Here is a 12,184-nt window from a genome sequence, read left to right on the forward strand (position 1 = left end):
AACTGTTTGTCATGGGCGATTATGCATGCTCAAAAACTGATAATTAACCTACTATGACCTCATTAATTTTCCTCGATTAACTCAACTAGTACCAAAACTGTATATATTCTCCATGAATGAAAACACATCTTAGGTGCTGTTCCTATTAAGTAGTCATCTTACAAGTAAAATAAATGTCTCTAACAGATTAACTTTAAAATGTGAAACATAATATTAATTTATTACAATTATTACTAAGAAATCTAATAACCATATCAACCTGTTTTTGAAAATTGAGCAACCAAGTACTCTTTTGTAAAAATTTTTAAATTTTTTATTTTTTCACCTACAGCACCTGCTCTTCCTAGGTGGTCTCTCATCCAAGTACTATCCAGGCCTGACCCTGCTTAGCTTCCAAAATCAGATGGGATCGGGTATGTTCAGGGTAGCATGGCCATAGACTCTTTTTTTTTTTTTTTTAAATAAAAAGTCTCATCTTTGATAACATATGTTGTGGAGCATCTTTTCATATATTTATTTGCCATCTGAATATCTTCTTTAGTGAGGTACTGTTAAGGTTTTGGCCCACTTTTAAAATCGGTTTGTTTTCTTATTGTAGAATTTTAAGTGTTCTTTGTATATTTTGGGTAACAGTCCTTTTTCATATGTCTTTTGCAGATATTTTCTCCCAGTTCGTGGCTTGCTTTTTCATCCTCTTGTGTCTTTTACAGAGTAGAAAAATTTAATATTAATAAAGTCCAGCTTATCAATTCTTCCTTACATAGGATTGTACTTTTGATGTCATATCTAAAAAGTTATCACTAAACACGAGGCCATCTAGATTTTCTCCTCTGCTATTTTCTGGGATTTTTAGTTTTACATTTAACATTTAGGTCTGTGATCCATTTTGAGTTACTTTTTTGTGAAGTGTATAAGGTCTATGTCTAGATTCATTTTTATTTTTTTTTTTGCATGTGGATGTCCAGTTGTTCCAACAGCATTTGTTGAAAAGGCTATTTTTTCTCCATTGTATTGTCTTTAATCCTTTGTCAAAGATCAGTTGACTATTTTTGTGGGTCTATTTCGAGGCTCTCTATTCTGTGTCTTTAAACTATTTTTCTAATGCAAATTAAAACAACAATGGGACACTACTAGAAACCTATTAGAATGGCCAAATTCCAAATGCGGACAATACCAAATGCTGACAATAATGTGGCACAACAGGAATTCTCACTCATTGCTGGTGGAAATGGAAAATGCTTGGCTGCTTTGAAAGACAGTTCGCTAGTTCCTTGCAAAACTAAACATACTCTTAAGATCCAATTTCACTCTTGATATTTCCCGAAAGGACCTAAAAGCTTATGCTCAGTCAATAATCTGCATATGGATATTTATTTATAATTGTCAAAACTTGGAAGCAACCAAGATGTCTTTCACTAGGTGAATGGTTAAACTGTAGTACATCTAGACAATGGAATATCATTCAGTACTTAAACAAAAAGAGCTATAAAACCATGAAAAGATGTGGAGGAAACGTAAATTCATATTACTAAGCTAAAGAAGCCAATGTGAAAGGGCTACACACTATATGATTCCAACCATATGACATTATGACATTCTGGGAAAAAAGAAAACTATGAGAGTGATTGCCAGGAGTTAATGGGGAGGGCAAAATGAATAGGAAGAACACAGAGAATTTTTAAGGCAGTGAAAATACTCTGTTATGATACTATAATGGTTAATAAATGCCATTATACATTTGTCCAAACACACAGAATGTAAAACACCAAAAGTGAACCCTAGTGTATACTATAAACTTTAGGCGACAATGTGTCTCCATATAGATTTAATAATTGTAACAAATGTTACACTTTGTTGGGGGATATTGATAATGGGGGAGAATATGCATGTGTGTGGGCAGAAAATATATGGGATGTCTCTGTACCTTCTTTTCAATTTTGCTGTGAACCTAAAACTGCTCTAAAAATATCTTTACCAGAAAAGTAAAACAAATCTCATGTTTGTTTTATGATAATTCAAAACAACTGGTACATATTCATGATATGAACCTCCCTTTCTCATCACTAAGCTCCCAGGAGAGCAATACTGCTGTCACTCTTAGCACAAGGGAAACAGTGTCGGTCTTCTCATCTCCTGTTCACATGATCACAACTGCCAATTTGTAGCTATTCTAACCCACACAACTCAGGTAAAGGGTTAGGTATTACTGAAAAGCATGAATGGCTCTGGTACCAGTAACAGCCCACAATCTCTTATTGTAATGGCTAGAATTTCACCTCTAATAGGGTAGGAGGAAAAAAAAAGTTGGAAAAAGTAGGAGAAAGCTTAGGTAAACTGTGAAGGAGTGGATAAAACATATCTATATGTTTATGTATATATAGATATATTTAGGAATAAATGCAAGTATTTGTTCCTTCACTTGAAACTGAAATGTTGAAAATGAATTTACATAAAAATTTTATTTTTCCACCATCGTCAATCATTATAAATTAAAAATGTATTGCCATGTAAAGAAGTGCTTTCAAAACACTGAATTAATATTTTTTGTTTAGAAAAGGTTAAACTGATTGCAATCTCCATGGCATATTGTCATGTAAAATATGAATAAAATGTGCTTGAAGTTGAACTTCCATCTAGGCATTAATTTTCTCATTGCAGCATTATCTTATGCTATTATCTTTCAATTACTCCAGACATCTTAGAAAATAACTTTCTCCTTGATTTCAAATACCAAACTTATACTTAGGAATCCATAACTTTATTGATGGAGTAGAAACCTAGAGTTGGTCTGCTAAGAACCCCTTTCCTTTAACTGTCCTTTTTCTCATTAATTTGCTTATTAAGAGAATCATTACGTTAATGCCTCAAACCCTAACCATTGATCCCAATTATTTGGTTTAGAATTGGGCATTCGTGATGCAAACCAGGTCAGAGTCACTTTTCTCTGAGATTTTTAGTCTTCAAGCTAAGAATAGGACCATTGTCTCTCTGTGAGCTGAAAGGTTAGTATGTAAAACATTGTTGATGCTGGCAGTCATGTTTTCCAAAGTGTGGAGAAAAGTGGTCTATTTTAAGAGAAGACCGAAGCCATTTTTAAAAAGAAACTGAAGAAAGGTGGAGGGCATTCTGAGACTTTCAAGTTCCTGATTCCAGCTTTTCCTGAAGCCAGTTACAACTTTGCTGTTCAATTATTTTACAAGATACTTATGTGTTCTTCTAATACATGCACATTTTGCTTAAGTCTGCTGGGATTTTGTTACTTATACCAAATAGAATTTAACACAGCTTGTCTTTGTGTCTGATTACCAATGGAACCAGACTGAAATGCTACATTATTTGGAAGTGAGAACATGTAATATTCATGGTCTCTGTTAATAACGAGTTTGAGATTAATGTTGAAAATTATGATAACTAGTGTACCAATAATTCTATTTATCAGTAAGTTCATAATTTTGAATATTGAGTTAACTTGGAATAGTGGATATGAATTCTCAAGTGTAATAAAAATATAGATAAAGATGTGGACTAAGTGTAACATAGTTGCATATCTCTTTACGGGTGAGAAAAATAAGAAAAAAAACATTAAAGGTGGAAGTTTTCTTAGAGATCATCTAATTAATTCTATTCTATTCCATTCCATTCATGGATAAACTGAGGCAAGAATGGGGAATTGGTTTATAGTAATTAGTAATGTAACCATATTTTCTTGACTTCTATATAAATTCTGTATATAATTCTCTAAGAAAAGAATGGTAATTTACTGTATGACCTTTTCTCTCTGGGTCTCAGTTTGTCCTCCATAAACTGAGTGGGTTATACTAGGTAATCAGTAAGATTTACTCTAATATTCTATGACTTAATGATTTTATGGTACATAATATCATTATATGATGTTTGTATAATGCCAGAGGACTTTGATTTTCTTTGAAAATCTGGATTGAATTCTACTTAGAAAAGAGAAAGAAAAGATGGAGAGAGGAGAAGAGCTAGACCAGAAGCACAAAAACCCAGAAGTGATACAAATTAAGACTGAAATTTAATAGATTTATTTCTTGGCAATTTACAAGTTGAATGTTTACAGGCTTTTTAGGAGTCATCTTACCATTTACGGCTGGCTTACAAACAGATTTTGCTATTTAGTCTAAGCACAATGTCTTTCAATTAAAAATATATTAGAATCAGGTTCAGAGAATAATTCATGAAGAACACTTCAGCCTTGAGAATGAATGTGTTATATTTTTTAAGGCGTAGCTATAAAGATGTTATTGAATTAGTCATACCTTAAAGCAAGTTATAGGGAGACTATTAACAATAATGTGTTTCTGGGTAATGTAGAAATTTCTGTGACATTTTAAGAAAGACAAATTTTGATGTACTCATTTTATTGAGGGACTTTGGTTTGAATCTAGGTTCTGGGTTCTTTTATCTGTGTGCTCTTGAGCAAGTTACCCAATCTTTCTAAGACTCAACTTCCTTTTATGAAAAATGGAGATACTATTTATAGTTAATTCAAAGGATTGTTGTGTGTATTCAGTGAAATAATGTGTATAAAGATCTTAGTATGGAGCTTGGCATATAGTAAGTTCAATCCCTGTTCCCAGTAGTAGGCTCTATTGAAGTATGACACTTAAATTGTAGATAACTTTGGTAAAAGGGAGAATCTCCAAGCAAGGTGGACTCCAGGTTTATGTTTTCATTCCCATAAAAAAATTACCTTATTAAATCAAGCATGTGAGTCTTTAATAATAAATGGGAAGGTTTCGATCCAAACATATATTTTAGATAATTGAAAATAGTGCTTAATAACAAACTGCTAATTATAAAATAGTCATGGAGATGTAAGTACAACATTGGGAATATAGTCAATAATATTGTGATAGCATTGTATAGTGGTTGTGGGACTTATCATGATGATGGCTTCTTTAGGTATATAAATGTTGAATAACTATGCTATATACCTGAAGCTAATGCAATGTTATATGTTAGCTATATTTTAATTTAAAAAAATATTAAAAAAGAAAAAAGAAAGAAAATAGTGCTTAATATTTATAGTTTATTTACTTTCATAGATAAATAAAAGTATGTGTAATTTTGATTTTTTCCTGTCCACTAAATAGCCATATTATTATTTCCAACTCTTAGATGAAGAAAATGGTGTAGAGTTTTGATGTTTACATAGCTAGTCAATGTTGGTATTGACACTTAGAATCAGATCTTCTGACTACTTCTGGTCTAGTACTCTATTTAATGAATGTTTATTGAGCATTTATTAGAGACAAAGCAGCATAATGAGCACTAAGAGAAATATATTGTAATGTGCATGCATCGTTTTTTCACACAGCACTTCTCCCTGCAATTATCTTTATAGGAGCTTCTCAGAGTTTTCTGAGAACTGCCGAAACCCACCAAACTCTAAGCATAGGGTGACTGAGGAAGCTTCCATGTTAACCTTATCTGAGCCATGGTAACCAGCCAAAGGAACCACCCGATACAAAATCTGAGATTCAGAAATGTCTAAATAGATTCTGTATCATAGTTTATGGGTGAGAGAGAGAGAGAGGGAGAGAGAATGAGAATATGAATATGAATATGAATATGAATATGTGTATGTGTTTACTTTTGGGAGAGGAGACACCTGGTGTCACCCAGTTCAAATTCACTTCCTAACAATTTGTATTTAGAGCAGAGAACATTATTTGGATATATGGATGAAAACATGTAGCATTTGGGAAATGACTATAGTCACATTCTGCCGATGAAGAGAGGAGGTCGCCTGGCTGAGTGAGGCAGAAAAACCAAGTAGCTTTTCAGAAGCCAGTTGAGATGTGAGACAGAAAGGGTCCTGTAGGTGACTGTCTAGTTGTTCTTGAGCCCAACTGTGTTTTTTTTGTGTGTGTTTTATGATTTACTCCAGTGTCATTACAAAATAAATCTTCCTTTTTGGTTAAACTAGTTAGAATTATATTTTTGTTATATGCAGCAAAGATTCAGAATTAATACTAACATCAATATTAAAGGCATGAGGTCTCTGCATCTGTAAGGAACAAACCAACACCAGTACTGGGGAGCTTGTTAAAATGCAGATCCAAAGGTACCACTCCCGTAGGTTCTGATTCAGGATATCTGCAATTTGGTCTCAAAATCTGTATTTTTAACAAGATTTTTAAGTGATTCTGATTCACAGTCAGAACAGGAAGCCTCTGGTAGAAATACTTTTGTAAATTTTGGAGGCACATGGCAATGTAACTTAAAGATGGTGCAGGTCATGTCAATTATAATACGTCAGCTATATTGCAGTTTGAGCTTTGATTAGATGTTAAAAATACCATTTCCTCTATGTGATTACTATCCCTTTGATGTGCTAGAATGAGGAGAAGAGAGAAGGCAATGCAATCAGACTTGGGGATAAAAGTATTTGGTGGAGAATGGGGAAGAACTGAAGATCAGCATGGGAGCTGTTATGTAGGAAAGGCAAAGGAAGTAGTGGGTAGGTAAAGGAAGTAGAGTCACCCCTCTGGCTGACTCAAGGGGCAATTATAGTATTAGGCATGTCTGGTCAGAAGCAAGGGGAAAGAAAAGCAGAACTAAAGCTCTTTTGACCGAAGAGGTTATTTCCATATCTTTGTGTCTCCTTCCTTGACCTGTCCTGGACTCAGCTAGATGTAGGGAACATGCCACTGATCTTTGCCTTCTAATCTCATGGGCTATTGCCAAATGGGCATCTTGGGAAGAATTACTTCCTACCCCCAAATTGACCCTACTGTAACTTACATTTACTCCAACATTTTTCAGAAAGGGAGGTTATCAGCAATTCATGGAGCAGCTTTAACCACAATCAAGCTGCAAGCACACTCCTGAGAAGCTTTTCCATCTGAGAAACACAAACAGTTCCATCGATCTTACTAACACTCTAGAGGTAAGTATGAGGACAATAAAAATGGTCTTGTGGGTGGATGGGGAGAAGGAATGGCATAGTGATTCTCTTGAGTTGTTTCTTGGCTTTGCCAAAAAGCATTACTGGGACATGGAAACTAGGTGTGGTTAAATGCTCAGTATCTTAGGATGTCATTGCAGGAAGGAAACCTAGAGATTATCCAGTTTATAACTCTTAGAGCCCCAGAGAAAGGAAGTGAACTGTCTAGGTTTACACATCTAGTTGGTGGCAGAGCCAAGTCAAAAATTTAGATCTCTAACACTGAGCTTAGAGTTCAATAAATGCTCTACAAATAACGAGGCATTGTTCTGTGTACCCCAAACAAAATTCCTATGAGTAAAACTCATGACTGTATATAAGACATGAGATGACAGCCAATGTGAGAAGCAAAATTGTAAAAAGGATTGTATTAGTCAGCCTGAGCTGCCATAACAAAATACCACAGACTGGGTGACTTAAACAACAGAAATTTATTCCCCACAGTTTTGGAAGCTGGGAAGTTCAAGATCAGTGTGCCAGTACTTGGTTTCTGGTGAAGACTCTCTTCCTGGCTTGTAGTCAGACAACAACCTTCCTTCTGTGTCCTCACATCATGGGGAAGAGAGAGAGAGAGAGAGAGAGAGAGAGAGAGAGAGAGAGAGAGAGAGATCTGTGCTCTCTACTTATAAGGGTACTAATTTCATCAGATTAGTACCCCACCACTTATAACCTCATCTAACCTAATTAGCTCCTTATAAGCTGTATCTCCATATGCAGTCACATTGGGGGTTATGGCTTCAACATATGATTTTTGGAGGGACACAATTCAGTTTATAGCAACAATCATTTTGATACTAGCCCTCATCTTCTGACTTGTTCAATGTCCAGTGGTCACACTGATGATTTAGATGGAGGCAGGTACTTGCTCTTACTGCTAATAACAAAGATGCTGCTTTTGAAAGGAAAGAGGAGGCAAAAGTATCTATTAATAATGGCACCTTATGTCTATTTTATTTTCTGTAGTGTTTACTTATGAAAGCAGGAAAGGTCCATAGGAAAAATCAACTCAGTACAACTCAACTAACATTGATGACTCTCTTAAAGAAACATGCGGAAATATATACCAGTGTTAGTTGAATTTAACTGAGTAGTTGCACAAACTAAGAAGTTGTACAGATCCACAATTTTTTATCTGCAATTCAAAAATTCAAAAAGCTCCAAAATGTAATTATTTTTCTGTAAATGTGCAGCAAACTCACTTGGTGGCAAAACCTGACCTGTCCTGATATGAGGCTGTTTATTCTCTTTACTTATCCCACTTATTGAGAATATTCCTGTGTTTTGCTGAAGAATTATTAAATCATTTGATTACGGGGTCCTGCCCCAGATCCTGCCAGGGTATTTGTATTATATTAAGAAAGGTACCGAGTTATTTGTCTAAAATTTAGATGAGTATGAATTCTTAAAACTCATGTGGCCCCAAAGGTTTTAGACAGGGAAATTAGAGTTTGTGGTAAAGTAAATCTTCTATAAGGACTGAAATTATGTATGATGTGGTAGGGGGAGAAAAGCCAGGCTAAGCAGAAGCTATTGTTTCCCAAAGTTGCCAGGAAATGAGTTGTTGCTGAAGCCATCAGAATGGGTCTGGGTGGGAAGGGGACTGAATTGTGCAGAACTGGCAATTTTAAGTCTACCTGACTTCAATTACTGCAAGTGGGGTCATGGAATTCTTAAAATGAAAATTTTAGGTCAAAATATATGGATCTGTTATATAGGCTTCTGAGGAAGTGGTCTGAAACAGCAATTGAATGCAGTCATTTCTAGCAAGAATTTGGCGATGTTGTCTCTTCTAGCAGGTTGACCTCCAGGGAGAAGCTGATTTTCTGCTGTATCCTTCTTATTCATCTCTTCTTGTTGGAATTTGTCCAAATCACTTGATCTGTGTGCCTCCTTCATTTTCATTTCAGTGTTGATGGCATGAATAGCTTTCCTTATCATGTTCTGGATCAATACATAAAATATCATTTTAAAAAGACTTTAAGTCTCACATGGGCCTTGTTTGGGAGGTTACTCGATAGCACAGCCTTTGGTTCTGGGTGGGGAGACTTCTGGGCTGAGAGTTAGAAGTCACGACTTTACTTTCAACCTTGATATTAATTTCCAGTGTGACCTTCAACCTGTCACTTCTCTCTAGACTTGTTTCCATATTTAGAAAACAAGAGGCTTGGAAGTGTGATCTCCGAAGTCTCTTTTATGGCTAATACCAAGCCTGCAAATAATGAGATGAATCATGGTAATTATAACAGGACACCAGTTTGTTTAGCAATTTAGAGTTTATTGGATTCTTGCAACAAACTTGTTAGTATAAGCTGGGCAACTAGCTATTATTATTCTCTTTTAAAGAAGTTCAGAGAGAAGGGAAATGACTTGACCAAGGTCACAGAGCAAACTGGTATCTAATAAAGAAAGGTCCAGACTGGGTCTTCTGACTCTTTAACTGCCTAGCCTGTGTACTTTCTACTCTGCCTCACTACTTCACTAGCTTCAGAGATGCCTTGCTCAATAGCATCATGAAAATGCATGTACACTTGTGTGTTCACAATAGAAAAGAACATTACTTATGACCAGTTGTAGGCAGAACAATTGCTTATATCTTGTTTTGGATTTCAGTTTTTGTTGGCATCAGGCTTAGAGCAGGGGCTTGGGAAGTTACAGGTGGTGTGAAGAGGGACCAAGTGTGACAGTGCCAATGAAATGCTTTACCAGAACACAAAGAGAAACCGAAGGAGGTGAGGAAACTCAGTGTGAGACAAGGTGCCATAGACAAGTGGAGACGGCTGGAACTTTCCCAGAGAAAAGACACTTGTGACCTGCCTCATGTCCAAAGGCTTTCTAAAGCTTATTGTGGGTCAGAATTACATAGCATTTTCTACCTTTTGACAGTATTGTTATTTGGGGGAGAAAATAACTCAGACATGTTTTAGCTTTTATAAGTCAAGACACTGGCTTTCCTTGTTAATTGGGAGGGTATTGGCAGATGCAATTACAGAAATGTACGAGTTGAGCAGGGTCAAAAGAGGAGGCCGTACCTCTTTGGGCCTTGTTTTCCTCATCTGTAAATGAATCTGCACTCAAGGCCCTCTGCCATGTGGTTCTGGCCTTCTCTAAGACCACTCCTCTGCTCTACAAAACCCAACTTCTCTCTCTTGCCCATGATGCAACCTGACTCTGCTTCTGCTTCTCTAAGCCCCTCTCTCCTTGATCTGTTCTCTGCATTATTTGAATTCTCCCTGAAATCTATGAAACTTTCCCTGAACTCCCTAACTGGAAGTTGGCACTCTTTCTTAACCTCCCAGTCACTTGTTTGCTGTACAGATGATGCCTAACAATTTCCACCTTGTATTATAGTTGTTTGTTACATATCCTATGCTGTTGCTTGACAAAGATCATTGATGACAAACATATCACCATGTCACCAGGTCTCCTCTCCAGACATTTACTTCACAGTGAAGTAAAAGCTCAATAAAAAGCTGAATGAATAAAGGGATGACTGAAATCAAAGGCCCCTTTTAACACCAACTCTCTGTAATTTAAAGGCAACATAATGCCTCTTCTGAAGCAAGATTAACAAGAATCCATTTAGTAGTGAGATATTATATACAGAGTTATAATTGACACTTGTTAAATCAAAAACTAAACTGTTTTGGCGGAATTATTCTTGTTTCTTTAAAAAGAAACCCATTTAAGGGTAGGTGCCATGTCATAGAAAAAATGCTGCCTGGGCATCTCTCCTAGGAAGAGTTAATCTTGAGAGCCTGTTCTGTTCCTTACCAGCTGTATGACTTTAGACAAGTCACGTCACTTTTCTGAGTCCGATATCTTCAACCTGAGGATGATGAGATCTTTTTCTCAGGGCTGTTGGGAAGAGTTAATGTGATAATGGATGTGAAAATGCTTTGCAAGCTGAAAGAACTCATATAAAAGAGGTTATTATTATCATTATCATTATTATTATTTTAGCAGTCATTTCCATGGAACGTAAATGCAGTCTCTAGAGTTTCTTTGAGCCTCTAAGTGTACAGACTGTATTTAGAAGTTTATATTATACCCAAGATGGGATTGAACAACAGCCAATCAATGCTAATAGCCTTGGGTCTTTATTTACAGAGTGCCCTTCCTCTGAGCTCAAGAGCTGTTAAGAGCTGGATCCATTATTCTTCAGTCAATTTCCATTCAGTCATTCATTCAATAAATGTTTATCGTAAGCCTACTATGTGTCAGGCAGTATTTTCAACAGTGGGTGGGTTGCTGATATTGTTAATGTCCTGTTACATTACAGGAAACTACAGATCCACAGACGATAAGGGACTTTTACAAAGCTACATGTGCAGACAGAGTGGGGGTCAGAACTTAGGATAATTAGTGGCCTACGCTGTGCTAAGAATAATTGTTTTATGAGCAGAACTGGGCCCTTTTGGTTTGAGTCACTTATCTTTATCTACAGCAAACTGGGCCTTTGCCTTATTTGTCCATAATAAGAAATGATGTCAGTGACTGAAAGGCACATTGTGTGACCCAAGTTACATGGGTTAGGTTTCTGAACTGCTTTGGTCGGCTCAATTTCAGACACTTTGGAAAGAAAAGTTCAGATGTAGCTATTGATCGAGAGAGATTTGAGTCTGTCCCAGAGCTGACTCCTGCAGAGCCTGCACCTGGCGGCAGACACATTTCACAGAGTTGCAATTTCACTTTTATCCTCCAGAGAGAATAGGCTCTTTTTTCCAAGTGGAGGATTTTTAAGATGCTAGGACAAAAGCTCCCCTTTCATGTGTGGGTGACTCAGAGAGCAGGGAGTCAGCAAGGATGTGGTAAGTCAGTCTAAAGTGCTACAGGAGAACACGGGGGATGTTTATTTTCAGCCTTGAAGCCTCTCAAAGACTTATCCTACAAGGGCTCAGAGTGAACTTCCCCAGCTTTGGGATAGCCCTAGCAGTCTTAGCCAGAACAGAAACATAACATAGGTCATTTGTGCCATTTTCAGTGATATGATTGTTTGTTGATAGCCAATTTGACATCTTCAGGGATTATGGACCTAGAGAAAGACATAGAGGTGACAAGACCTTCTCGTTCTAAAAGCTCACTATGGGATCATTAAATCACCACAATAATTTTAATTAAAAAGGAATAAAGAAAGAAAGAAAAAAAGAACATACAAAAATAATTAGAAGGGGCCATTCATTCAACAAATAGTTCTAGACAGAATTTGTTTAC

At 36.3% G+C, this 12,184-nt stretch overlaps 1 pseudogene; it reads right to left on the reverse strand.

Moving 5' to 3' along the window:
• Positions 1-322: 322 nt before the first annotated feature.
• On the reverse strand, positions 323-441 carry LOC111734463 (annotated as a pseudogene).
• Positions 442-12,184: the final 11,743 nt, after the last annotated feature.

Source organism: Pteropus vampyrus, unplaced genomic scaffold (genome assembly GCF_000151845.1).
Source record: "Pteropus vampyrus isolate Shadow unplaced genomic scaffold, Pvam_2.0 Scaffold14, whole genome shotgun sequence".
NCBI lineage: Eukaryota > Metazoa > Chordata > Mammalia > Chiroptera > Pteropodidae > Pteropus > Pteropus vampyrus.